Below are 23,572 nucleotides of genomic sequence, written 5' to 3'. Positions count from 1 at the left end.
TCCCTGGAGATTTGTTGTGTGTGTTGTAGTGTGTGTTGTGTTTTTTTTTTTTATTTTTGTTTTTTTACAGGATTTCTTGGTACTCTTTTCAGTTTTATTCCTAACAAAATCAGATTGTTGAAGTAAAAATGTATTGTCTATGCCTTGCAGAAATACTTTGCTTTGGGGATTAATTCTACTCACGTTACCCTGTGATTGAATGTGACAGAAATGCTTTTGTTCTTTCTTAAGATTGTTTTGAGATGCCGCTGAATTTGGTTTGTACTTTCTTCTAGAGGATGGGAGCCTACTGCACTAACTCCTCACTTCTTGACGTGTTGAAATAATGGTGCTAGTTACTGTCAGCTTTTCCTAAGTGTGTGTCTAGATAGCTAATGAGCTGTAAATTGATGTACTGGTGGGTTTAACAGTTTAAAAAATGGTATACTTAGAATTTGTATGGTGTTTAATTTCTCATTTGATTATTTTATTTGTAGACCATTGTGAGTCGCCCTTGTCAATTCTGCTTCTCACAAGGTTATTCTGGATTAAAACTCAAAACATGGGAGTTTGTTAATTAGTATGGAAGAATCTCAGGAATGATATACTCCCACTTCAGGCTAAGACTGAGCATTGATGGCCTTTTTTCCTTAGTGAAGTAGTTTCTCCCACTTTTTAATTTTTTTTAACAGGCCTCTCCCGCCCCCAGCAAAAGATTAGCACTCTGATTTAGATAATCAGGTCACTTCTGGTAGCCAAGTTAATTAGTCTATTGAAATTCCAGGTTTGCTCTTGAACCAATGATGTATGTGTACATACACATATTTTTGTGTGTATATAGATAATTCCTCCACCTCACCCCCCGTCTTTCTGTAGGAAGATATGAAACTATATTAAATTTTTAAGGTTAAAAGCTCCCTGTTTTTGAACTTTAATCTTACTCTGTAACATGAAACTGTTGTTTGGGTACAAATAGTAAATCCCACTTGTCAGCACGTATTCAAAGTACCAAGGGAACTCACTCAAGTGCGGTATTCAGATAAAAGTTGATGCTCACGTTAGAAATAGAAGTCTTATCATGGAGGGCTGTGAGTCCGTACTTCGCTAATAAGACACAATTAAGACAAAACTACTTAGTTAATGAGTGTGGGAGGATCTTAAAGATACAAGATTGATTGGGTGGTTTATGTAGTCTCAATCTGTATGAGTTTATATCTATATATATAAATACTTGGAATCAGTAGTTTTTCAATATCCTACTCTACTCTTGGCCTCATTATTGAGACTTGGAGTTTCTCTACGTATGGGGGTTCATGTCTCTAATATTTGTATCTTTTATGATAATTTTAAGGTGGTGTTTTTTTTTTTTCCTCTCTGCAAATAATCAGGAACAAATAGGATCACTTTTTTTTTTTAGGTAATTTCTCACTAATGCAATGTGAAAATTGGTCAGTTTTCTTGTATTTTCTTTACAGCAGTGCCCTAGCTCACTGTAGTTGATATGAGACACTTAGAACTTGGAAGGATAAAGTAAATATTACATATTTATTTTAGAAGCATGTGTAGTTGCCCATCTACTGCTGTACTAGTCAATTGCCAAACAAATTGAAAATAGTAAGGGATGTTTAGAAAGTATATCCTACTTCAAATAGTTTACCACACTGAAGTTTATATTGTATATTAAGATAGTTCCTTCTTCTATGTTGACTGTAGTTAGATGCATCTCTGTCTCTAGATGAAATTAATGTTACATGAGTGTCTTTTGTCAAATAATAAGAAATATATGGCCTGCTGCTTCTTCCCCTCTACCTCCCAATATACTTAACTCAGTGCTACAGCCTATTTCTAAGTCTGGATTTGAGTGAGGCGGGTATGCACTTCTTTTTAGACTTCGCTGGGTTATGAAAGGTCTGAAGATTGGAGTATTCACAGTGCTTAAAAATGACAAACCTTAAAAATGCACCATTTTGGCTGTGGAAAGAGCGTGGCTGTTTCTGACTGATGTTACTGAAGAACTTGTCATTGTCGTGGTCTTTGGTGCCAAGAGTGCTCACCGTGCTTTGCAGTTGTCTGTTTTAAAACTGTGAAGTAACTTAATCTCGTCGTGCGCAATCACAAGCTCCTTAAAGACAATGAAAATATTTGACATTTAGTTGCCGTAGGGATTAACGCAGTAGTAGCACTGATGTCACCGTTAGCTCAGTGTAGAGATTCAGAGTGCCAGCCTTCTCGCTGGAACAGCCCCGCATTTTTTTTAGAATTCTTTCAATAATGAGCATTGTTTAGTAGAAATCAGCTGTGCAGAAATTAATGGCTCAGAAAGCTGTTTTTATTGCTCTTAGTCTGCAGTGAGAACATCAAGTTCCCGGCTTTCACGCACAAACAGGATTTCACTTCACAAGACTGGCTGTGGTTCTCCCTCCCCTGCCTGCTCTGCAGTTCAGCTTGATGCTGTCTGCATTATAATAGACTCTAAGCTACAGGTGTTTTTTCCTGAATTTTTAAGATTAGAAGGAAGAATGACCTTAATAATAATACCTTTGTATTGGTGATTTTTTGGGGACTGAGGTGATAGCATTCAGCCATTGCCCAACCTTCAGTGTGTGTTTTAGTATCCTGAATACAAATGTATGAGACGCAGAGGAATGCTTCTACTATGAGATTCTTCTAAGGGGTGGTTGTGTTCTCTGAAGATTATCCTCCATCTCCTTTCCAGCAATGAAGTGCAGGTTTTGCAGCTGTACAGTCTCGAAGCTCATAGGCTTGATGGCTGTGGAAATACTGAAAGATCCAGAGTCTTCAAAGTAGTGCATGAAGGAAGGATTTTTTAGCAGCTGAAATATTATATGAAATGAAGGATAGAGAGGTGACAGTGTGAGCAGAAGAATTTGCTAAAGAAGATGTAAGCAAATGGTCTGGTCAAGAGAAAGATCAGGACTGGCTAATGAGTAGCCTTGACATTTTATGCAAAGAAATTCCAACTGTTGGGTGCAACTCTGGTGCATAAGGCATTGTGAGAATCAGATGTTAGTTTATGAACTTGAACTGTAGGAAGGCTGGAGGTAATTAGAGGACGTTGGGCTTGAGAGGAAACAAGCTCCAATTTAACCAGATTTAAATCTCTGGTGGAGATGGTGACTGCAGGTTGAGATTGGAATGGAATGGTTCAGGAGTGCACGTCTGGGTGTCAGAATCACTGACATGGTGGTGGCACTTGAAGCTGTAAGAATCAATGAAATTCAATTAAGTTTTAGGAAAGTTGTGTCAGATGTCATGTCCTGATCCCACAGGAAGGGCAGAAAATGCTCCTTGAAGAGGCTGGGGATATGGGGAAAAGGAAAACTTTGAAAGAGAATTCTGTAGCAGAAGATAGACAATACTTGTAAGAGGCAGATGGGAGATCCCAACAGTATGCAGTAGAGCCCCGAGTAATTGTTCTGAAGAGCAAAATGACATGTTTAGGCATGCCTGAACAGGAAAGAAAAGTCAAAGCAAAAGTGGAAGACATTAACATTGGTCTTGAAAAGGAGCTTCGGGCAGTTTTTGCAGATAAAATCTATTAACCAGTTTTGAGAGAGAAGGCGTGCAGACAGGGAGAGGGTTGGAACTTGTGTTCCGAGATCGTGTCAAGAATACTTACGCGTTATCTTTGTGGGGATGGTACTTTGGAATAGAATCATTACAGACAAAAATTAAAGTCTGCTTTCAGCAATGCAAATACATAACCTATGTGAAATAACTTTGTTTCTGGTGAGTGTTACCTCCTGTCATAGGAGACATAGAATATACTTCAGAGTAAAATAAATGCTCTGTCTTAATGTTAATTTTTATGCTTATTAGAAGTTAGTTTTGGTAGCAGGCTGGTTTTAATCATTATAAATATAGACAGTGACCTATTTGCAAAGATTGTTTTGTCTTTCATCCTCTTTAGTAATTGACTATTGCATAAACTGTGAAGCACTAAAGGGGATTATCACTAGGGTGGCTGTTTTACTTTGGTTAATTCTGAGCAGTAAAGATCTTGTAAAGAGATCTTTCTGTCTTACCTCTACAATTTCTTTGGGATTGCTGTATCTTTTTTAATTGAGAAAACAAAGTTTTCTGTGTTTCTGTAGAAGATGTGAGAGCAGGTCTTCTAGAAATCTTGGCATTCTTTATCCCTTAGTTGAAAGACTGGTAGGCAAATGATTAGTGTTAGACTGCCATGTTGATCAAACATGAAATCTTTGAGATAAATGGCTATTACTGGTTTTGTGGGGCCCAGATTTAATTTGGTTCTATTGTAAGAAATTCCATGCTATTTTTGATTTCATTCATTTGCTCAAGGAGTAAATAAGTTGACAGCATGAAGGAAGCACACTGTATACATAGTGTCTTTTCTTAATGAAATTGAGCATGTTTGCAGATTCATATTGGTATGTATAATATGATGTAATATTTTGCATTATGTTTTAAGTACCATCTTTTTAATCTCTTAACTCCTTAAAATCAACATTTGTTATTCTAATAACATTAAATGCTGAAATACGCCCATTGTAATGAGGTGAAGAATAACTTTCAGTGACAAGGAACTAAAAGCTTTATAATTTAAGCAATTTTGTAAAACATTGAAACAATTTTTTAAAAATTTTTGGTAATTACAGTAACTGCTGCTAGAACTTTGTAAACAGCTTGAAATGTTTTTTAAGTTGCATCAGTAACTCTGAATGTTCTGCCCAGAACCTTTAAGGAGTACTTTCTGTGGCTTTTATTCCCTACACGGTGACAACAGGTCTGGATAGTTTTGTTTCACAGTGGTGCTGTTTGTGATCAGCTCTGTCTCAGTATTTTTGATATGTAAGTCAGCTAGCAGATAGTTGTCCCTCTTGGTCTCAGTAATTCTGGATTTAGGTGCCCCAGAATGAGAAGGCGCTGTGTCCCACTGACACTGCTGCAGCACGTATGTGCCTCTGAACTTGCCTGCTGCAAATCAGATTGAGCTTTTTTTAATTAAAAAAAAAAAAATAGAGAACAACCAAAAACAACAAACCAAAAGATCCCAAACATAAGTATTATCTCTGGGACAATTGTTGAAAAATAGTAACCCGAGAGCCAAGTTGGTTGTAGTTGACTGGCTTGTTCTAATACTGGTGTCAAAGCTCAGCTGAGTGAGCTATGGATCTGCCTGGGACACGCGGTTTTGTGTTGTCATTTTGAAAGAAGCATCTAGACCACTGTAAAAATTCTGGAAGTACCAACACAGTCTTCTGACTTCTATTTACCTTAATTTAATGTGGAAAATGATACAGTGGAACTTCTAAGGCATCAACTTTAATTAATAAACCTGTGCCTTTCATCCTGTAGCTCAAATGAAGCTCAAGCTGCACCGCTTAGGGGATAACAGACATAATATGGAATTGGTTTATCTTTTTTCATCTAGAAAAGTCTAATTTCTAGTGCGCAATATGAGTTTTGGTGCCTGCTGTCCCACCCGCCTTTTCTTTTGAAGCAGCACAAACCACCCCCCCTGGCAGGGTGATGCTGGATCTGTACGGATGGCGGGGTAAATGCTTGAACAGCAAAGCAGGGGGAGGAAAGGGTGTTTGTGTGACCACTGCCTAAACTGGACACAGCCAGACATGCTGGGGGCTCGCTTGTTCTTCCTTGGCAGTGCTTCTGTCAGTTTTAAGTTGGGAACCTCTAGACATAGAACAAACTCAAATTGCTTTATAATAAACAAAAACCCCTTTTGAGAATATTTGATCATATCTTGTTCTTGCACATAACTCTGAATATGAACAGTTGCATTTGGTATGTCTTTACCTAGTTGCTATCTAGGGGCTTGTTTAATATTGCAATGCTTACCTATGGAATAAATGTGCTGTTATTTTGTGGAATTCTAAAGAAAGTATCGTTTGTTTTGCAGCAGTGTGACAAAATGGTAGGGAACGTATGACTCGGTAGAATAAAATGCAGAACACTTCTTTTCTTTTTTTTTTTTTAGGCAGCTCTCTCTGGAATAGTAGACATTTGTGCTTAAAAAAAGGAAAGTAAAATCTATGCATATCTAGTACCCAAACAGCTGATATTTCTCTGACGTGCCTTGCCACGTACGTTTGATTTAAAAACAGTAGAGAGAAACGGGTTTTACCATCATGTGGAGTTCGTTCTAATGCTGAAGGGCAGTACTTTTGGGGAAAAAACAGGCTTTCAGGATAGTAAGAACTGAAGAGTTTTAAATGACTTCTGTGATGGTGAGTAATTGGGCAACATAGTGTGAGATTACCTTTATCAGTTTTGAATTTAGGCTCTCTTAATATAGCTTCTGAGCTAGTTCTTGGGAAACAAAGTAACTTTTTGGTAGATTGTTTTATAAAAGTGCTAGGTTCATGCAGGCAAGCCATCGAACAAGCATACACAATGTCCGTAGTATGAAACGGAGCAAAACAAAAATGCAGAAGTCTAATTCCGTGGTATTTCTACATTTTTAAACAGTGCGTGGTTGTTGGCCTCTCTCGTCTTGAAAAGGAGATACTGGTGCTGAAAATAGCGTAGAAGAGGTGAAAAGTATGAGCAGAGATGAGAAATAGTCCCTGTGTGAAGGCTTTGCAAAAAACATTGCATGCTAGTGGGTGCACATTTAGTACTGCATACACAAGACTCCTGATTTTTAATTTGATATTTTAATTATTGATGCTGAAATGGCTGAGAGATTGTTGAGAAGTAAAGCAACCTTAATTTTTTTTTTTTTTTTTGCTCTTTCAACTTGTATCTGCTTGTTCTGTCTTTTTTTTTTGTCAACTTTTTGACAGGGTGTGCAATGTTTTGACATTGTGTGCAATGAGGCTGTGAAGACTGGTATAGGTGTTTGGAGTCCATGTTTCAATTAATTCTAATGCTCTGTCTGATAAAAGTTTTGTAAATGAAGGCTAAAAGTTGAGCTGTCTGAATGGATTGAGCCTACTGCTTGTGTTGGGTTTTGATGTTACATTATCTGGCTTCAACTTCTGTTTGTAATCAAATTCATTATTAGAACTTACTGGTTCCTGACTTAAATCTGAAATTACATATTACGTTTTGTATTTAATTAACATAGTTTTAATTGTTCCCTTTTTAAATGGTTTGCCTGGGGCTTCTGGATGATCCTCAGATCATCCAGTTAAATTAAGTAGCTTCCCTGTGTTCTGTTTAAAAGTGGTGCTGAAGACCAGAGCTCCAGGTATGTTTTCTGGTGATGTGCAGCATATGTAGCTGCTGCCTTTCTCTTGCTTTTATGGATTATTGTTCAGCTGAATCACTTTGCTGCTCTAGTCACCACCTGGCTCTACAAATATTTATTGCCAATACAGCACTGAGATGGAGTGGTACTGTGATCAGTATGTCAATAGCCCCTACATACTCCTTTGTTGCAGCTTAAATAGTTGTAAATAGTCTAGAGTCAAGTCCACAAACCTGATGGATTGGAGGACACACTTGCCTTTTCCATGTCATTGATGTGATGGGAGTTCTGCAACAAGTGTGCTAATGTAAATAAATATTCTACTAGAATATTATGTCAAATAAAAACAAAAATACTGTTAAACTTCTGAACTCTCAGCTGGTTGTTCCACATATCTAATAGTGTTGTACACACATTTACTTTCTAGGCAGCTTGATGGATTGCAAGGATATTGTTTAGAAATGATTCATGCTGTAACATAAACTTTATACCATATTGCACATAACCATTGTTCTTTAAGTATTTAGTAGAAGCTTTGTCCTGCGGTAAAGTGTTGTAACACTAAATATGAAGTTCTTCAGTGACTTTGCTTTGGCTGCTTTTCCTGTTGAAATTGAAAAAGGTGATTTATTTATTTCTTTATTTATTTTGCCCCCTCCCCCTCCCTGCCAGTGTTCTATGAACATACTTGGCACTGTCCATATCAGTTCTGGTTATCTGCATCCAGTTCAAAGCATTAATAGATGGCTGTTGTGCATACCTGCATTGTGCTTTAGATGCAGGGCACTATATGTATATATGCATATACATAATTCTATATATTTATGTAAAGATAAAAAAAATCAGGGGGCACTATTCTGTTTCTTCATAGCACTTTGGCCTTGATTTACACATCATATAGTGCAACTGTTAACTTTAAACTCCTTCATAAAAACTTCATGAGTTATACTCATCAGTATTGTTCTTCCCCCCCCCCCCCCCCAATCCTCCAAAGAATTCCATTTGTCCTGGCTGTGACTTTGCCTTTATCCTCCTCGCAGATGCTGCACTCTACCTTTTAATGGCATCTCCCTGCTCCCCAGGGCTCTGTACTTTTCATACCATAACCCGTGTTACTCCTGGGTGCTGGCACCCCCAAGCCTTGCCTGAGGAGTTAGTTCACTGCTTCCCCCAGACGTGCTTTTCGGGTGCCGGCAGGGAGCTGGAGCCCCAGCTCTGGAGCAGAGGAGCTGTGGCCGTACTGGTGACCCAGCTCTCACACCCTTTGCTCGGTCCACCCTTTGTTGCTCATTCACTCCCTGGGCTCGGCCGCTGGCGCTGGTGCCCTTGGCAGGTTGTGGTCAGTTGTCACCCGCAGCCTTCAGCTTTGTTTGCTTTCCTTCTTCTTGCCTTTGCCAGCTCAGAGGGCTCTGTTCTTCACGTGACTGCCTGAGAATGAGATGTTTAGGGTGAGGGAAGTAAAATGTAAATTTTATTTTTCTTGGTATTGTTCCATGCACCTCTTCCCAGAAAGAGACCTGGCTTAGCTCCTTCTCATCCCAAGTTTGAGAACTTACTCCTATAGCAGGTTGTGGTTTGTGATACACCAAGGTGTAAATTTTCCTTTAAGTTTATTTACTTTTCAGTTAACTGTATATGTAGAAACTGTATTACATCCCTTTTTACTTTTTCCTGGTTTAAAAGTTGCTATTGCAACCATCAGTTGAGCAAAACTTGAATATGTGCTTGTGCTCCATTTTTTCTAATTAAAAAAAAAAAAAATTCTCTTATGAGAAACCTGAAAACTCCAAATCCAAAATTCTTTGTTAAGAGACAGCTCTAAACTCTTCTATTCTTCTTTTCTTGCTTTGTAAAGCATTGGAGCCTTAGCAGATTTTGTCCAAACTTCCCTGTCATACTGTTCCATGCAGTGTTTCTAAGGGCTGTGAGGCAGGGCTTTCCATCTGCTGCATGTCTGTGGCATGTTGTTTATTAAAACACGTAAAGAGAACATTGTGGGGTAAGAGAGATGACACTGACAATTGATTTTTGAGGAAAGTTTTTTGACTGTAGCTTTAGGAGTTGTGTTTGAATACTCTGTCCCACAGGTGGTCTCAAGAATTCCATATTCTTACCCTTCTCTCCCTTCACCTTCTCTCAGCGCTTCCTTACCATCTGCCCAGAAACTGCTGCTTCGCTCCACCATGTATTATGTTAAACTGTGATTTGATTGCTGAGAACCAGGCTTCTGTGTTCTTGGTGTGGATGGGTCTGGGCTTTAGTGCAGCCTTAGAATTGTTGTAAATAAAATTCTACAAATATTGAATATTTTCTATCTTATTAACCATAATAGGGGAAAAAATCGCAATGGTTCAATGTCTAATTTGATTGAAGTGGTAGTTGCAGGCTTATTTTAACATCTGTTTTAATATTGAAACACAAAATTAAGGGACAAAAGTATCCTTATTTACTCTGCATACTGAATTGCAGAAATAGCTGTTCTTAAAAGTGAAAGAAATTCTTGCTAGTGCAAGGAAAATAAAGGGGAAGAAAGAGTTCAGAAACACATGGCTGAGTGTTTAATGCTTTCTGCCCTGAAACTGGATGCCAACAAACTGTCTTCAAGTAGGGAGAAACAGGCTAAGAAGTACAGTCAGAGGACAAATATGTATATTTGCAGTTGTTGTAGGGGAAAAAAAGGGTGCAACCTGCTTGAGATTCCTATGAGAATTTTATTGCTTTGCTTCATTCTGCTGTAAGCAGAACAGTATAGCCTGTTGCTGAGTATTTCTGGGATTTTGAGATAGTTTTTAACATCACTTGTGTACTTGCCTTTAGCATTTAAAAAAAATCCTCAAAAATGATCTTAAAAAAATCTGTAACTTCTTGATGTGTCATGCATGATGGGTTGCATGCATTTCTAAAAGTATTCATCCTACTATTCGGTACTCTTTCGCAAAATGGAATCTTGATGTTAAGATTAGCATGAATGTTGAGAACTAAAAAATAGTGTAGAATCACCATGGCATAATTACTTACAGGCTTTTTCATGTGGTCTTAAACAGCTACTAAAGGAAACATTCCTACTCGAATTTTGAAATAAGTCTTCTGTAAATGTGTCAACTACTAGCACTTATTTTGTTCATCCTGTTATGTCTTTTAAGGACAACATTTAAACTGAAGTCTTGACTTAAGCTGTTGCATGTGTGTCTTGTCTGGCATGAGACTTTATGCTTCTTTATCCTTCATTACCAGAAGAAAATATAATGTGTGATGTGATAGTAGATGTTCTTTGTCACTAAATTGCTAATTGTGCTAATCGTGGGGATTGCGTCACTAAAATACATGGGCTTGAACATGAGTTCCAGCAGCCCTAACAAAAGTTGAAAGTTTTGATTGTGTGCTGGAGCACATATATTGTAAAGGCATCATTTTCTGAATTTAGAGAGACTTGTGACATTTTGTCTTAATTCTTCAGATCTCGATCCTCCTCCCCCCCCCCCCCCCCCCCAAATAAATGATGGATGCCAATATATGTGGGATTTTTATGGTTTATTTGGAAACTTTAACATGCAAACGGAACAGCTGAGTAGGTATGTATGCTGGAGATGACAGTACATGAACAGCCAGCTTCTGGTCCTGTTAAGAGCCCAGCTGGTAATGGAAATTGAATTTTAAAATGCTTTTCCAGTGGAGCTGCGAACTTCATTTCCATAAGTGCCAAAATCAGAAGTATTTTTCTTGGTCAGAGGGGTTTTAAGCACAAAACACATCTAAATATTGGAAAAACAAGAAGTGTATTCATTTTAATGCCAAACATTTTTTTATGGCCTTTTTTCAGGCAGGCTAGTGCATGTCCCCTTCCAAGGTACTGGGAGACAGTAAGGATGTCAAAGACATGCAGTATCCTAAAATACCAGATTCCTTTGAAAATTAAGTTGCAATCTCTGCTCTAAGTTGTTGTTCACTGTCTTGCACCTTGTACGAAACCTTGCTGTCTATCATGTAATGCACTAATTTTATTCAGTGTTACATAGTAAACATGTGAGAGAATACTGGATCTGAATGCAGATTTAGTGAAGGATAATCCAGTACAGAGACCTTGTGTTTTTTAAAGACAGGAAAGTCTGATCTGTTCACTGTTAGTTGAAACCTGCCAGGTGAAAATGAGTTTTGATGCTAAAATAATGAAATTTTAGATAATCTATTTTAATAATGAGCTAAATGAATAAGTGGGACCTTGACATCTAATTGTAATTTAACTATTTAGAAGATTACTTGTTAGTTGAAATTATGTTTACATATGTGAAAAATGATGAAGTGTATAAATAGTTTTTTTGTCATCTGTAAGCTTCACTGCTTGTGGGAAGGTTGACGTGGAGAAAGACACCTATGGAAACAAGCTGTCAAAAACATATCGAACAGCTTCTTGTTCCAAATTCTTTTCAAATTGGGGTATCTTTTAATGTTAATTTGTTATGCTAAGAGTCTCAATAAAGGCATGCTTTATGATGAGCGACATTTTTCTTTTTAAAAAATGATATTTGTAACTTCCTACTTCTACTAGATCCATTTTGTTATGGTACGCCTGCATGGCCACAAGCTCTGTACTGTCTTGGCAAAAAGTGCCATAAAACTTCAGTTTCTGCTCAATATAGATGATTCTATATGCTAAAGTAAAGTATGGACATGTATTAGTTTAGCAATTTAACATCTCAAAAGCATTTGGAGTAATGTTAGCCTAAAGCCTCTTCAGGTATTTAAAGTTTCATGATAAGCTTTATATTTTTAATATAGCAGTTGTACTAGATGTGACTGGTCAGCAGAGTCTGGAGTCAGGGAGCAGAACAAGCTGGACTGATGGCCGGTGGTGTTGCAGGGAGCTCTGGGCAGCTGGTGACCAGCCCGCAGCGCTGGGACCTCACCGACCTCCTGGGACATGGGACCTGGAGCTCCTGCAGTGCCTGCAGTTGCCCGTAATTCAGCTTTTTAGAGAATCGCAGAATGGTTGGGGTTGGAAGGGACCTCTGGAGATCATCCAGTCCAACCCACCTGCTAAAGCAGGTTCACCAGAGCAGATCACACAGGAATGTGTTCAGGCAGGCTTTGAATGTCTCCAGAGAAGGAGACTCCACAACCTCTTTGGGCAGCCTGTTCCAGTGCTCTGGCACCCTCAAAGTAAAGAAGTTTTTTCTCATATTCAGATGGAACCTCCTGTGTTTCAGTCTTTGCCCATTTCCCCTCATCCTGTCGCTGGGTACGTGCAAGGAGTCTGATCCCATCCTCTTGACATCCACCCTTGAGATATTTATAAACATTGATGAGATCAAGAAGGTCGATGGAACTGTCTCTAGAAAACAGCATAGAAATCAACAGCAAAGTATTCTTGTGAAAACTTGTATACAGTAATTTAAAATGCATTGAAAGACTTGTTTTTCTGTCTCTTTTGTTCATGGCAAATAATTGTTTTCCCAGAAGTAGTAATGCTTTAAATGTCACTTGTTTGTGATACTTTGCTTTAGCTAAATCATCAAACAAATACAAGAGACACCTAAAGGTCCATCATTTGCTGATGACCATAGTAGGAAAATAACACACCATTTACCCTCATGTATTTTTCTGGGAGAATCCTAGAAATTTCAGCTTCCATTCAGCCTCTGTTTGCTGCAGCTGAACGGCTGCTTTCCATCAGCTTTACATGCTGAGCTTTTCTATATACTTTAGAGACTTCTTTTTTTTTTAAATACATACATGTCCTTAAAACCATTTTATTTCCAATAGCTTGTCAGATAGTGCTGCGATACTTTATTATACTTGAGGTTTCAATGCGAATGTTCTCTAAAGGCTGGTGGCTGCAGCTGATCCGCTGAGTGCTGAGCACGGAGTTGTAATTCAGCAGCGTGGGGGGGCCATGTTTGCCATGGCGAGCAGCGCACCGCTCGCTGCTTCTTGCTTAATCAGCACGAAACTATTAGCCAATTCTTGCTATCTCAGCTATAACGTACTGCTAATAGGTTTGCTTTATTGCATAGCATAGTCAAAAAAGCCTGGAATGTTTTAGTAATTTTAAGTAGCATAACATTCCTCTTAATGAAGTTTGACAGCATTTTCTAAACTCCCTCACGTTGTATAACGAGAGTACTGTAAATGCATTCCTGTGTGCTAAGTGCTGGTAACTTACTTGTGTCTTTTCCCAATGAAAGTTTTCTTATGTGAAAGCTTTTGGCATAGTTTTATTTTCTAATGTATTATGTAAAATAGATTCATGGCAGCAAAAGCATCTATATAATCAGTCCATTTTAGCATACTGTCTTAATTTTGTCAAGGTATTATGTTTGTGAGATGACTTTGAAAGTCTTACTTCAGTCAAAAAACCCCTCAACTTTTGTGAAGTCCTGTGTTTTGTTTGTTTTGTTTTGTTTTAAAATTACCTCTCACCCCCAGTGTTTTAGGACATGTTTCGTTATCTGGGGTATGCAATACACAGGGGTTCGTTTGGCCTGTTTCGCTCAGACCCTCAGCAGTAGTTTTCAGTGAGGGCTAGTACCAGATGTCTGAATCTGACTTTTTCTTCTTCCTCTCTGCCTTTTGCTTTAGAGGCACTATTTTTGTTTATGGCAGTTTAATATTGTCTTCATTTTACTGCAAAATCAGACGATAACTCTGATACCCAGGGACTGGGATGATTTTAATTTTTAGTTGTCAGCAGTGAAAAAATGTGTTGCATGGTAGAAAGCGAATTCAACTATCTCAGTTTATCTTAGTACTTTTAGTAATTTGTGAATTTGTCTTATAGGAGAAGTGGGAAGTGTCACAGTGTTTCCCTGCTGCCCACCTTGGTTCCGGCCAGGCTGCCAGGGACGTGCCAGAGAACACGGCTTTGTGTTTTTATTGCAGGGTCTGGTTCACTTACAGCTGTGTTCACTCATTTCTGTCTTACATCTGAGAGTCTTATCTCAGTCCTGGAGCCAGACTTGGAGAGGGGTTTTTACAGTCTTAATCCAGCAGCGCTGCTCACAGGCAGAACGGCTCTAGTTTGAATGCGGTGCCATGCGTGGGAAGACCAGATGCCATCTTTATGAACAGTGCATCTTGAGCAGACCCTGTTTGGATTGATCCAACTGTGACAGCAGGCCTTTGGAGACAGAGTCTTTACGTGAAATATCAAAATACTTGATTTCCTCCCCCCCTTATTTCTGGCAGGCTGCACCTCTTTGTGTCGGCTCTTTAGAAGAGGTCTTTCATCCTATGAAAACTTTGTTTGAGGAGGACCTGCAAACAAGCAGGGGGATTTCTGTTAAACATTTAACTACGATTAGTTGTTGATACATGTCTGGAGGAATGAAGTCAGCACAGAATGCCAGAATAAGATTATTTTATTAGTTCTTTTTTTAAATTTTTACTTTTGTGTCCTGTTATTTACACAGTTGGCTTCTACAGCAAACACAGCATTTTATGTTGAACAGATAGTTCCAAGCCTTTAAGTGAGAAATTTTGACTTAGGATGTAAAATATTAGGTAGCGGGATAATTATTTTTTCTTTTTGAGTTATCAGTGAACTGAAAGATATCACAGTCAGGGATTGTTGTAATGACTTCGTCATCTGATTTATACTGAAAGTTGTAGCAAAAGTTAGTGAAACAGCGGAAATATTTCTGTTGATCATGTTAATTATCAGTCCAATCTACAAATGCTCACACCTCAATATGCCCTCCTAAAATGGATGCTTTTTAAAAAAATTCTATCTATCTATCTATCTATCTATCTATCTATCTATCTATCTATCTATCTATCTATCTATCTATCTATCTATCTATCTATCTATCTATCTATCTATCTATCTATAATGTGGTCTGTTGTGGGGAGCCCAGCTGGTGTGCTCTGCCAGCATGAGCATGAAGTGAACCCTCCCATGTTTCAGTTTTTGTTCCAGTTACAGTTGGAAGTACTGAAGTCGAGCTGATGCCTATCAAGTAGATCTGAGGAGTCAGAAAATAAAATATGTATTTTAATTTGATTACAGAAAACTTGATGAGATGCTAATTCTCAAAGCACCTAAGTTCTTATTTAAAATCAAGTAATTTTTGTATGGAGTGGGCCTGTAACCTCTTGATTCTCATAGTGCTTGACCACTACTCTGTGTGGCTGCCTGTTCCACAGCAGTCATGTACCCCTGGCAATGCAGAGACTTTCAGTGGTTTGTGTTTTTTCCCTTTGTCGTAATTTTTAGTTGAATATTAAGGTTTGTTTTTTTTTTTTTCTCTTTTAACATGAGTTGTTCAGTAGTTGATGTAGGATATAAGTAACCATTGGAACCTGTTTCGACACCTCTTTTGTAACACATACCAGCAAACATCATACAGTAATTTTCTGTGTGAAGGCTGTAACTGTTATGTTTAGAGAAGGTGGTTGGAGGAGGGGAGATACTCAGATTTAGTTTTGGCTTTTAAGGATGGATGGCTGTGCTTCTGGGGATAGGCTTAGTCAGTTGTTGAGCAACACTTTTTTTATTATTCTTTGAATATTCACACATATGCTTTATTTTTTTCAAAGTACGTTTCTAGACCATGTGACACTGCCTTAGTGCCTTCACCAAATCTTACTTAAGATAGGATAGACATACTATAGGCTGTATGCACTAATGTTATTTTGTGGTTCTTTCTCAATTACCATAGCATACAATCCATGTTTTTTTCTTTAATTCAAATGGCTACATTGAAATTATAATTGAACTGCAAAAAATACAGCTAACTGCTTCTGAACAGATAAATATTGAAGTCTAGATTGCATTGTACTTACTCAGAAGCTTAAAAAAGCGGAGCAAAAGCGCAGTTCACTTAGTTTGCAAGACCTCTGTTCTGTATTACAAAATGCAACTTGTTTCATCATTCGCTTATTTGCAGCTTCTCAGGAAAGACAAGTGACTTGAAGTTTCCTGTCAGTGCTGCAGTGTGGAAACGAACCAGGGCAAATGGCCACAGGTCTCAGTAAACTGTTCTTCATTAGACACGTGGGGTTTGCTGCCTAACTCAGAACATTTGGGGATTTTTATTTTGCAAATTGTACCTGGGAATTAACTTACCAGTTTCATTTCTGAGGGCTGTGAAGTGGTAATGCATAGTCAAGGAAGGAGAATTGAAGCACAAGCATTTCCAGTTGTCTGCCACATTTCAGGATATTGCTTTGGGTGACTTAAATTCTGTGCTGGAAAGCTTTTTAGTATAGAGGTGATTTCACTGCCTTTGTGATCATCTCCAAACAGAAAAGTGGGTTTATCCATTGTTGAACTTAGCTGCTCTGAAAAATCTGTGTGTTAATCCCGCAAAGTATAACGTTGTGCATGTTTTCCTGTCTGGTTTGTTTTGCTGCCATCCTGCTAATTTTTTTGTGTTAACCACCTCCCGAACAGCACAGGAGCCACTATGGGGTTGTGACTGAGTGAATTGGAGCATGTCCTTACTTTCCTGATACCTGAGAAGCTTGATTTCTCCAAAACTCATCTCTTGGATCTGTGGGGATGTCTGAAATCAGAAGCATAATTAGATCTGGTGGAAACTTTTTGCTGTATCTGTGTCAGTTTTGCTACAGGTTGAAGAAAATGGTCCTCAGCCTTTTTTGGGAAAATTATAGATAAAGGTGTATATCTCCTCTTTCTTTACTGGTATGCCTCTGAATGTTTTAGAACTTTTCTGGATTGTAATTTATTAATTATTAATAAACCCTGGAGGTTTGCAGAGGAGAGGAAAATATAGCATCTTTTCTTGCTTAAATTGATTGAGATATTCCCACCATGCCTGACCCAGGTTTTTATACTAAAAATTAATGTTAGTTGTGAGGGGGGCTTTTTAAAATTTTTCCAGAAGTGACTATAAGCACTCTGAACAAATGTACTCATTCCTATTTTTCTTACAGAAAAATAGAATAAAAACTGGCAGACACAGCAGTCCAGCATAGCTGGACTTTAGTCCTTTGACTCACTACACTTCCCATTCCATCTCATTTGATGACACCGTGGCAATGATATCCTTTTTCTTTCCAATTCTGTAAGGTAAAATATTAGATGCGGAGTGACAGGCATTATTTGTGCTGTCCAAGCAGACTGGTGGAAAACCTTCAGCATGGCCAGGGTGGTGAAGGCCGCACTGGTAAGCGGGCAACTCGCACCCCAAATCTCTGCAACAGCAGAGTTCCTAGAGGTGCTTATTTTGCAGTTCCCTTGGTTTATCTGTTGACCAAGATAATTGTTATGAGCAGGGCTTATCATCAAGTTTTATCTCATAGGTGCATCAGACATCAGTATGATACCCTTTTTCCTGTGGTTGGAAGGGCCTGGGTGGCTGTGAGGAAAATGTTTCATTATATAATGCATATATAGAGTTGTGTATATTATATTTTCTGTTAAAGTAGTTTTGCTCAAAATGCTAACAAAAACACTTTCTTCAGAGATTAGTTTTTTCACTTCAAGTGCATGACTTAGTGAGCAAAACTGTGTTTCTCTCTTCACTCTTGTCATTTATACTATGAGTGTTATGTACTCTGAGATGGTGGGATGAGCTGTATTTATTCAGCTTAAAAATCTTTGTTATTCTCTGTTTGATCTACTTGGGGTACTTCTTTCTTCCTTTGATGGCATGAGGCCTGTTCTACTTCAGGTATGCTCTTTAATGCTCCAGTCACCATGGTGTTGTTGCTCGTTCTCATAGGTTGTTGATTTTTCTTTTGAAAAACAAGGACTTGAGCCCAACATTTCAGTTGTGCATCCTTGTACAATAAAACAGCTTTTTGCTATACATTTTTAATAGATTGCTCCATTTGTTTCTAACTTCAGATGTGAACATGCTGCCTTTCAGGATGAGGGTTACTTTGTGTGAAGCTGTATAAAGCCTTGTGACAATAATAAATATAGAGAAGAACCCCAATGTGGTTCTTTCTCACTGCACAGGGACAGAAGCCAGAATACCAAAAGTGCTATTGAAAGTTGTTGACTAACCTGCATTAAACCTTCAAGGGAAGTTCCCTGTTTTCCTGATTAGACTGTTGTGAGGTTTCATTCCTAGTACCTTGTTTCTCTCCATACATAAGTAACTTTAAAAAAAAATTTAGACAGGGCTGTGGGTTTTTCTTCTTCCTTATTATTGTCTCTGTAATTGATTCCATTTTAGATATTTGAACACAGTTCCTTCTCCCAGCCACTTCTGGGGTTTAATAATGCAGCTGAACCTCCCTAAGAGTGAACAGGTTCTCAAAGAGAAGGTCCCGCTCTCCTGTCTCCTAAGTCAGACACCACGAAGGCACCTCTGACTGACCTCGCAGTGGCCTGCAAACACCTGAAGGGTCTAAATGTTTTTGTTTGTTTTTAAAGTCTTGATGGGGCTAATTTACTGCAGTTCTAGTTTCTTGTATCAGCTTGCTGCAGGGTCGCATCAGCATCCTGGGGATGGGAGATGGGACCCCTCCTTTTGGTAACAGGTGGCCAGCAGACCAGTTTAGCTATATCTTAAAACTGTATCAGTAGTCTTTTATTTTCTGAAATAAATTTGTGGTTTTTCTTATTTTCTAAACGTTGAGTTGTTGACTGAACCCTTTGAACCATGTGCTTTATTAATTTGGTGACGTGAACTGAATTAGCAAAAGCATTTGCTGAACTACTGGTATAAGCAGAAGTGTCAGTGTGGCTTCTGCCTTCCTGCACAAAGGAAATACTTAGCTTGTGTGCATGGGGAATTATGGTAACGTACTACTTAAAATGGCAAATTCCTTTTCTCTTGGCTTCCCTTTCTACTAAGATGATCAGTTTTTCCAAAAGGAAAGAGAGAATTTTTATTTTTTAATATAGTAGATATTCTGGTGTGTTAAAATGGACAGCTATTGAAAAAATTGCCTGAAATCAGAAATATGGAAATAATCAGGGCTTTGCATATACAGACTTAAGAACAATTATATCCTGAGGTCCATATTACCCTAGCGTAGGTCTGTTTTATGTTGAAGTATGAATAAATTACTCGATCAACAGGTTTTGTCATAATTTCTGTAGACTTGGCTATATAATTTGATTTTTGGTTTGTGGAGGTGTAAAGCTAGCATGACAGTATGTGAAATGCGGTTCTTTGAATCGTATGTTTTGAAATTGTGTCGCCGGCCAGGATCCCTGGAACAGACTTTTCAGATGTTGCTCTCAGTTTATAAATTGGGCGGTACAGAAACTTGTTTCTCAGGTTTTCAATATAATGTTTATGGAAGTTAAGGTGAATAGCTGCCCTAGCTGTTGTCTGAAGGGATTGCCTGTTTGTTCCCAAGTGGGACACTGTGGTGAAGGAAACTGCCCACTGGGGACCTGGGGCACATGAGTAGCCGCAGGACCTTGGGAGCAGTGGTTGCAAGTAATGAACGTGGGCAAAGCTCTGAGCGTCCTGTCATAAGGTATCCTCGTTAACACATTAGCAAAGCAAGCCAACAGAAATCATTCTACTATCTTGATTTCTGTACTATACCATGGTCGCTTCCTAGGCCAATTAGCTGTGTTAGTCACTGGGCTTGGCCACTTTAATTTATTTCCATAACATATTTCCAATATACCAGTAAGTGTACGATACATTAGTGTTCCTCATACTGTTTGAATACTGGTGATGTTCTGCAGCTGCATATGTTATTAAAAACTCTTTAATGTTGCAGATCATCAGCTCAAGAAGATATTTTGAAATGATTCTAACATCTAACAGAGAAATACTGGCATAACAAATGTTAGCAGAATTTGCTGCCACAAGCAACACTTAGTGAAGCCAAGTTTCACACAAGTGAAATCTGCTTTTACAGCAGAGTAAAAGGACAACAGCTGTAAATTGTGTGGGAGTTCTGCATTTTCTTGTCAAGTGTTTGGAAAGAAATACCCTCTCTGACAGAACACAGATTTGATGACTGCACTGGTTTAGAGCTGTCTTTTGCAAATTGTTTTTTTCTCTATTAAAAAAAAAAACCCAACAAACTTAATATTTGGGAAGTGAGATATTAATATAAACGTATATAGTTTTTAAATTCTTAATGGCTCTGACTTTTTTCTTCTCCTTAAAATATAAAATACTAACGTTTTTGTTCTACTGAGTCATGGGTTTTTGGTAACTTGCACGGCAGTAGTTAGATTTTATCCTGTTTGATCAAATAGTACTCAAGCTATCTTTTAGGCTTTTGAGTTTGCCCAGTAATACAACTTCAGTAACTTTTGGGTAACTTGGGAATCATATCAGAAGTGATGTTTACTTTCCCATCTGCACTTTCCATGAGTGCTCAGCTTTACGCTGGTTTGTGTAAGCACTGGACCCTCAAAAGTACACCTGAATGCTATGGGATCTGTACTTTGGAAAATGTAAACTGTACAAAAAAATTGCTATTCAGTTTAAAGTGACTTAAACTAATGGAGACTTTTTATTGACCTTTAAGCTCTAATGAGGTCAAATAACACCATTCCAACCCCTCAATCATATTTCATAGGAGCTAACCTTTAGGTGTCCTATGGTACTGTAGTGATGACAACATAGAAGTATTCTATGCAGATACTAATAATCTGTCTTAAAAACTACTTTGTCATCTCTGAGGCAAATGAGGTGTACAGCTCTAAATTAAATCAGTTAAAACCGTAAGTGGTTTGTTAAGTGAGGTCTCTCCAGTACCCCTGAAACTTCAAGAAATGATTCTGCTGTAACCCTTCTGAAACAACCAAAGAACTTGTTGGGTTCTTCTGATGCTGCCCTTCTGAAAATCAGTAGCTGTGGGCTTATTACAGGACATTTTTCCACTGGAGAAAGCAAGTTAGGTTTTTCTGGTGTTTTCTTTGTGTATTCTTTTAGTTTTTATAGAAAATAATCCTGGAGAGACATCGCAAATGATTCCCAACAGCTTTATTCATGGCAAATCTCCATTCAAATGTGTACTGTGGGTTCTCCGGAGGTCAAGAATTGACAGCAGTTGAACTAAAATGCAAAATACGTTTGGTGTTTCTGCTAGTATTGTTGAAACATCCTTATTACAGAACCAATTTGAAACCACTTCCATGAAGGCAGAAAAAATAAATGTGTTATTTTCTCCTGTGTGACATGTCCAGATTGTTCAAGATGCTCACTAAATTCCTGAAATAGGTTACAGATACTCCATTATGTCTATTGAAACTGTTTTATATGGTGAAGTGGACAGGGTAAAAAAGGAGTGCAGGTAATTTACTGGCTGACTTTTCAACATGACTTTTTCACTCTTTCCTTCTTGGCATAAGTTTGCTGTGTAAGCATGTTTGAAGTAAAGTGTTTCATATGGTATTTAAATTTCCTGCTATAGGAAAAGCAGCTTTGTCTATATCCTTGGACAAAAGCTTTTTTATGGAAGGGAGAAGCTAGATTGTGCAAGTGGCAAAGTACAACTAGGGTAAACACTGTCATCTTTGTGCGTGTTTTACAAAAGATCCCATTGTAAGATCTTATTTCCGTTTTTTAAAATATTTGACTTCACTGTTGCAAATCCTTCCATCAATTATATACTTTCTTTTATTGCTATATACTTCCTAAGTTCATATGTAACCATTTTGCTCACCGAGATGGTCGTGAGCACTATGGAAACGTGAATGGGAGGTGTGTCAAGTGTACAACAACAAAGGGTTTTCCATCGGTTTTCCTTGATGGGTCAGTTATGATGCAGATGTGGGAGTGTTGTCTCTGGCACCGGGGGCCATGGCCAGCGGCTCCCCTAGCAGCGGTCACCGTGTCCCTCCCCTCTGCGGCATCGCCTTACAGAAGCCTCTTGCCTTTCCGGGTGAAAGGTTTCTGCAGCACAATTTAATGAATCATTGTCTTAATGAGTATGAAAATAATTTAAGTACTCACCTACTTTTTTTTTTTTTTTTCTTTAAATTGATAAGGCATTACAATATCGCCAGATAAAGATTTATATTGTCGTCAACTTTGGGAATGTGTGTGGGGGTTTATTTTGTGTGTTATGGGTGAGCTAAAGCAGAAGGCAACTTAAATGGCTCAAATAACATGAGCGCTTTCTGGCAGAACACAATGTTCTATGTACTAAGACTCTTTGTTTCACAGTTTAGTTTAATAAACCAGAATATTAATAGTTGTATTTATATTAAGATGAATTGTATGTAAATATCGCCAGAAATAGAAGCAATAGCTCAGCCTGTAATTCAGACTAGGTAAAATGAACTGTATGCAAATATGTGCAGAATTTGAAGAAAGTAATAGCTCAGCCTGTAATTCAGTGCAAGAAAGACGCAAAATTAACCAAAAGATAGAATTAATGAAAGTAAATCAGATGCTTAATTTTACTCTTTTCAATCCGATGGAGTTATCAGCCATTTTAAAAAATTACTTCGAGTGTATCTGCTTAATTTTTAAATGGGTCATTTTAAACCTGTAACTGTTGAATGGCCTTTGCTAGGCAAATAAATTTGAATCATTAATATGGGATGATTTTTGATTCTGCATTGCTTTGCAATGTGATTTTGTTATCACTTTATAATGGCAAATCAACTAAATGTGAGAACTTCTGGGCGTTTAAATAATATTTACTATAGCTTGTCTGAAATTCATAGCCAACTATTAACAGGCTTATAATATTTACTGTCTTCTTTGTATGCGTTCCTTAGACTTACAGATTGAATTATTCAGTTAAGTATTAGGCTGGAGAAGATTAGTGTACAAATAACTATTTGGGTTATCTTTTCAACCTGGCTTTTAAATTTGGTTTGTTATTTTCACCTCTGAGGTAACAGAGAACTTGCTGAAAAATCTCCTTCATGGATTTTGCGGTATTACAGTAAGTTTTAAATGTGCCTGAATATGTTAGAAAGGAAGTAGGATCCAGAACATGTTTGTAAAAACATGAGCCAAGAGCAGAAAGAGGAAGGAGGAGATGAGCTAATTATTCCAGTTGAAGCTGTCACTTTGTGAAAATGAAACTGTAGAGTTTTTGAGATTTCTTTTATATTATTCCTGTTGAATAAAGCTGGTATTGAAGTCCCAGGCCTTCTTAAAACGACAGTGGCGATTCCTTGTCGAGCAGCTGGGTTGTTGAGGGAACTGGGATGCTGCTTCGCTCCGTGTCTGGGGATGCTCTGGGATGTGCCTGTTCTCCTTTCTTCAGCTTGCTGCTGCAAAGAGCTGCTGTTCCCTCATTTTCCTTCAGTGCAATACCGTTCTTTCACATGAGTATAGACGATCTGTTGCTTGTAACTTCAGAAAGAGTATTAAGATGAAATTTGCCTTTTTTTTTTTTCTTAATTTTTAGCAGCTGGTTTCAGCAATCTGAATGATGCTACTGAAATGGAAGCTCTTAATTTCAAGTTTGTAACACTAAGAAAAGCTGCGAACAGAGGCACAACAATTAGAGTGATTAATTTGTAAAGGAGGGAAAATCATGTGCGGA

At 38.1% G+C, this 23,572-nt stretch overlaps 1 protein-coding gene across 5 annotated transcripts in view; it reads left to right on the top strand.

Annotated features, from left to right (window-relative positions):
* ARHGAP12 (Rho GTPase activating protein 12) overlaps nucleotides 1-23,572 on the top strand; it is a 77,946-nt gene that overhangs the window by 7,518 nt on the left and 46,856 nt on the right. The window lies entirely within an intron of this gene.

Source organism: Streptopelia decaocto (assembly GCF_964273445.1).
Source record: "Streptopelia decaocto genome assembly, chromosome: 2".
NCBI lineage: Eukaryota > Metazoa > Chordata > Aves > Columbiformes > Columbidae > Streptopelia > Streptopelia decaocto.
The sequence above is the reverse complement of the archived record's forward strand: the minus strand, read 5'-3'. Positions and strand labels throughout refer to the sequence as shown.